At 29.6% G+C, this 6,222-nt stretch overlaps 1 long non-coding RNA gene across 1 annotated transcript; it reads right to left on the reverse strand.

Moving 5' to 3' along the window:
• Positions 1-1,026: 1,026 nt before the first annotated feature.
• LOC127700933 (uncharacterized) lies at positions 1,027-6,175 on the reverse strand. Its single transcript, XR_007981778.1, has 2 exons — positions 4,201-6,175; positions 1,027-4,131 (listed from the first exon to the last, which is right to left on the reverse strand). It is a non-coding gene; the product is annotated as an uncharacterized LOC127700933 (long non-coding RNA).
• Positions 6,176-6,222: the final 47 nt, after the last annotated feature.

The following is a 6,222-nucleotide window of genomic DNA, read 5'->3' on the forward strand; positions in this document are numbered from 1 at the left end:
CTTAAACATTTTATATTATTTGTCCTTGTACATTTTTAACCTTTACTGTTTAGTCCACTTTTTGGCAAATATACTTTTGGTGTGGCTAGGTACTTATACATCCCGCCATTGTTATTGTGCTATAGTCAATTTTGTATTCTTGTCTTTCATCTTTGCTATGTACTTTTTCTATAGAGTGTCTATATGCCATTTTTTATTCTTTCTTGCAATAGTTTTTTTTTTTAATAGTGATAAAGATTATATTACAATATTGACTGCTACCCCAATTTTTGACATTTTTACCTATTATGTCTGTTTGTTTTGCTCACACATTGTTGTCAATATAAAGGAATTCTATGCGAATGTCATACAAGTAAAAGGCAAAGATGACACTTTATAAATTTTATGTGTATGAAGATCTTTTCTGGATTAACCTTACACAGCAATGGTCAAAGCCAAGTATTTGAAAGATCGATTGGTTGATTGATTGATTGATTGGTGTTTAATGCCACTTTCAGTACTATTGTGCTATCTCGTGGTAGTCAGCTTTTATTGGGGGAGGTAGCCTTTTTGTCCAGAGAAAAACACCGACCTTCGGTAGGAAAACTGACAATCCTAGTCAATTAAGATTGCAGTCGAGCTAACCTTCCACTTTAAAGACAAGAATGTACAAGTACCTAAAGCATGTGAAGAGCTTTATGGCCTAAGGGGACCAAAATATAAATACTTTTAAACTCCTACATTATTTTGGAACTCAGTAATGTGTATTAATGTAGATAATAGTGCCCCCTATCAGCAAACAGGGGCATAAGGCTGGTAATACATACGACAATTTTCAAATATCAATTGTATATCAAAAGGCACAGGTAAAAACATGGACTTGCATGTTCTCACAAATGACAACAATTTGTTTTTGTTAGTATGTTTTTAGGGGAGTTGTTTGCAGAAGGATACAGATTGTATGCATTGAAAATGATTATACCACAGATCTTTCTCAATTACGTTTTGAAAATGCTGCCCAATTACTTTTTGAAACTAAACAATAAACACATTTTTAAGTTGTTTTATTCTTTACAAATAAGTAAAGATATAACATGTATTATGTAAGCTTAACAATTCTACTTATCTACAAATATTATCTCCAGAGAGATCACATGAACTTTTGTACCTCTAATGAAGGAGAGTTCTATCACAGACACAGATAAGATCATCCATGTTTTAAATATTGACACCATAAAACCTTTGAACTGTAAAAAATGTGTTGGCTATAATATCAGACAGGAGAGCCTTTAAATTTATATTATGATGTTTTCTGTAAAAAGGGATGTAGTTTATATAACTAATTGTAGCACCATTTTTTTCATCTGTTTTAATAATGGGAAGAGAGGAGCATTCTGTCAGCTTTTATATCAGAAAAGTGAAGGTCAATAAATGTATATGATGCAAATGATACCTATGAAAAGGGATTAAGGTCAATATTATTGGCCGAGACTATGCTATTATTTTATTTTTCTAGGGTTGTATGTTGGAGAAAAATATGTTTTGTGTTATCCAATTTAAAGAACTTATGTCTTAAAATGACAAAGAGGGGCTTGGTGGTGAAGTGATTCTGACAAGCAGATCGTTACATATTTTGTCACATAAATCTTCCCTCTTAGCTGACTTTGTATATATTTTTGTAATAAAATCGTTTTCTTAAAACTCTTAAAATTCTACAATTAGGGTTTGTACTTGCACTTACATGTGGAGCAGGATCTGCTCACCCCTCTGCAGCACCTGAGATCATCCCCTGGTTTTTGGTGGGGTTCATGTTGCTCAGTCTTTATTTTTTTAATGTTGTGTTTTTTATACTGTTGTTTGTCTTTTGGTCTTTTTTTCTTTTTTTTGCCATGGCGCTGTCAAGTTTGTTTTAGACTTATGAGTTTGAATGTCCCTTTGTTATTTTTCGACTCTCTTTAAGATTTAAAATCATGTTGTATTAATATTTCTGTTTACCGATGAAGTTCTATGCAAGTTTAATCCTGGTGAACCAGTGCATGCATACTGGATGCGCAAGATACACATACATGTATCTTACCAGCTACAGTAAGATTTCAGAAATAAGAGATTTCAGAGGTAAGAAAGATAGCAAATTTTGATAGGAATATTAACAATCAGCTTTCAGTTGTTTTTGTGGTCCCTATTTTTTAATTCCTTTTCTGTCAAGTTAAAAAAAATGTATGTGGAATACATTAGCAATGCTGCCAACCAAACTTTGAAAAGTGAAAATGTGTCAGATTTTTTAAGTCTTTAAGGATGTTTGCTACTCTGTTTCAAAATAACAAGCTTTTTAATGATTGTTATAAATTGATAGTATATAAATAATGGGACTAGAAAAACCAAGAAAAATACCAGGGTCACTGTCCTTATTTTTGAGATATAAGCCATTGAAAATTTGGCAGGAAATGATTCTCTCTAGATTTTTCATACATTTAACATTGACACCTCTTTTCTTCAAAAACTATGAGAAAATAACAAAGATTTAATAAGATTATCAAAAATGGCTGTTTAAACTATATGTTATAAAATTATGAAAAGAAAAGTAGGGGTTAGCGGGCAAAATTTTTATTTGCACTAAATGGATAAATAGAGGATTCCAATTATCTGACAAAAAGTCAAAAACAAGAGTTAAACAGGTGTATAAAAATTGTCATTTATTAATCATTGGGTGAACTATCTTACAGAGCTCAGTCAATCAGACTGATTTAATTACCAGGATTAGTCTGTAAATTAAAATCGTTTTGTAGGCTGAATTATGACATAAATTTAATTAAAACTTTCAAAAGTTGGAACATTATAGTATAAACACAAATTGGGACTTTAAGATGAGGAATAGCAATATTAGCACTGTTCCTTTGGTTTATCAAGTAAATGTAAGAATTTTATGTCATGAATAAATCTACTGTATCCTATCTTATCCAGTTATATTTAAAAATTTATTTGTATATTCAAAACATGGATGATCTGTGTTTTAAACAAATATTTACAATATTTACAACAAATTCACAAAAATTATATAGGAATGGTACATTACACATATCATGTATACATATATACACTATGAATGGTACACAACACATATGATACATATATTCACTATTTACATCATTTAAATTTTCTTTGGTCAACCAAATTCAAGTTCAGTTATACCTTGTAATTTATGCTAGGAAAAAAATTTATGTTTAAAATTATTAGAGTATAATAACAACAAACAAAATTGGTCGATATTGCAACAAGTAAATAAAAAATCCTCAAAATAGGATTATCAAAGTTTGAATGGGCATATAACAAATGAAGCCGCCATTGTGTTATTGTGCTATGGTCAATTTTGTATTCTTGTCTTTTCATTTTTGCTGTAGTACTATGTCTATAAAGTGTCTATATGCCATTTTTGTTTTTCTTTGTTGAAATAGTTCTTTGTTTTTATAGTGATTAAGATTAAAACACAATGTTGACTGCTGTACCCTAATTTTTGAAATCTTTACCTATTATGTCTGTTTGTTTTGTTCACACATTGTTGTCAAAATAATGGAAATCTATGCAACTGTCATACAAGTGAGAGGTTTAGCTAGCTGTAAAACCAGGTTTAATCCACCATTTCCTACATAAGGAAATGCTTGTACCAAGTCAGGAATATGACAGTTGTTTTCCATTCATTTGATGTGTTTGAGCTTTTGATTTTGCCATTTGATAAGGGACTTTCTGTTTTTAATTTTCCTCGGAGTTCGGTATTTTTGTTATTTTACTTTTTAACGGAGTGAAAGTTCTTAAAAGCCACAAACTGGGGGTTAATATATGTATCAAAATTGATTTTGTGTCTTAACTAAATAACGAAGAAACTATATTCTATCATTATGTGTTTGTTGAAGACAAAAAATTAATTCAAGTCCTCACACACCTCGCATATGGTATCACCTTCAACTTAACAAAGATAATCTAAAAAGACAAATTAAAAATTATATTCTGTCAAGAGATATCTCATTTTACTGAACGGAGATAATCCTAAAACAAACATCTTAACATCATATTCTGAGGATATACTGAAAGTGGATAATCTAAAATATTTAATATTATATTCTGATATAAAAAAAAAAATCATCATCATGAAGGTATCTCATTTTACTAAAGGGAGATAATATAAAAAAGAAAAGAAAACAAAATATATCATTATCATGAAGGTACCTCATTTTACTAAAGGGAGATAATCTAAAACACAAACAACTAAAAAGCCATTCTGTATTACAGAGTAATCAAAATATTGCACTAAACAGAAGGGAGATCATATTTTTTAGATAAAAGAGGTCTTTTAATTCTGCTTGCCAACAATAAACCATCATGAAATACAAAACTTTAGATTATTATAGTTTCCTGAATCTTTATATTCACATCAAGTACAAGACAAACTGAACATGAATTTTTGAATGACCCAGGTTACATTTACAAAATATATAGCACTCAAAAAAAGTCTGATAATTTTCTTTTCAAAGAGAGAAATGACTTCAGGAAAATGTTAATAAAATAACCATTCTAAAACAAATGACTAACGTTGTAACACATCTCATTTCTATTTTACTTTGACATTAATTCATGAAGTAAAATTTCCTGTTTAACAACAGTATAATATACCAAGTGTAAAGTATGATGATAAAACTGAGTATTTTCTTAACAACCTTTTGTTCAACATGATTTTATTTTCAATACAAACAACAAATTACCATTAATTTCTGACATTATATTTTCACCTTACAACATCCACTATTTGTATTTAAGGGAAATGGCAGCTTAAGCATAATTTTTCATTTCATTGTCATTTTTCCAAAAATATTCAAAATATCAAAATCTGGCTTCACATGTAATGAATTTTCCAGGTCTTGTGTTCACAAAGGTCATACAAGTTATAACAAGTAATTTGTGAAGATTGTTGAGATTTATCATTGGTTGTAGACCCAAATTTCTGGCCAATCAGCACCTTTGTCAAGTGTTAAAATCCTAAGACTGAGCCCAGGATTTCTTGCTAATCTAAAGTCCCCTTGTCACTTATCTAAAATAAATCATACAAACTTACAGACTTATTAAATGACAAACATCCGAAAACGTTTTCATTAACTACTTTGGAAGAAAAAATAAATGGATAGATCCTTTTCTCTTGCAGATAGTTAAGAGAAATAAAAAATAATTTAGTAATCTGAATCAATCAAGCACTTATCCCTACACGACAATTACCCACAATGAAGCCTTAAAAAAGGATCACAAAATATAAAATGTAAACTGTTCCACATCAGTAATGAACAGGAGTCAGCAACAAGTTGACTATTGAACGTAACATTGTATCTTTAACTGAAAATTCGTAACAATTTTAGAACAAACATAATGGATGGTATATATACCATATAAACATTTCAATACATGTTTATAAGTCATGAGAATATTTGTGAAAATACATATTGTATAGCTATCAATCTAATTCTGTTGCTAAACTTATGTTTAAAGATGACAATGTCATTTGCAGTAGTGTAAGGTATCAACAACTATCATTATAACAAACAAAGATCATCTATAAATAACAAATATCAGGGGTAAAAACGGGAGAAGATTTCATACCACTGGTAACAAAAGGAGAAGCACTTTATACATGTTATATATATATATCTCTTTACACTATACAACATACTCCAGAAATATGTACACAAAACAAGTTTGAAATCAGATTAATCAAAAAAATCTTAAAGGACAGTATTTCTATCAGACTGTAGATTTCTATGTACTTACCACCCTCCCCCCTCAACATTTGTTAAAAACAATTAAACCAAACTAAGTTTGAAAGTATCTTTCATTTTTCATGCAAATGGTTCAACTCTTCACCCCACCTGAACTGTAGACTTGTTCAACAATAAAACAATTGTTCAGTATAGACAGGTGACTGTAGAAGTGGTCTGTATAGACAGGTTAAATTGTCTACTTAAGTTTCTGCTTCAATAACTAGCAGTATAATACTAAATTCCATAAAGTTAATTCAATTTTTACAAGTCATTATAACTCAATCATTCCATTGTAAATAACAACATAGAATAAACAAATTAAATTCCTAGTTTGAATGAAGGGTCCTTGAAGCAACATGATGGAACAGTTATATAATACAATATTTCATACCGTAAATATAATCTCATATTTTTTTTCTAATTAAGACATTTTTCACTTGTTCTT

Source organism: Mytilus californianus, unplaced genomic scaffold (assembly GCF_021869535.1).
Source record: "Mytilus californianus isolate M0D057914Y unplaced genomic scaffold, xbMytCali1.0.p SCAF_5, whole genome shotgun sequence".
Lineage (NCBI taxonomy): Eukaryota > Metazoa > Mollusca > Bivalvia > Mytilida > Mytilidae > Mytilus > Mytilus californianus.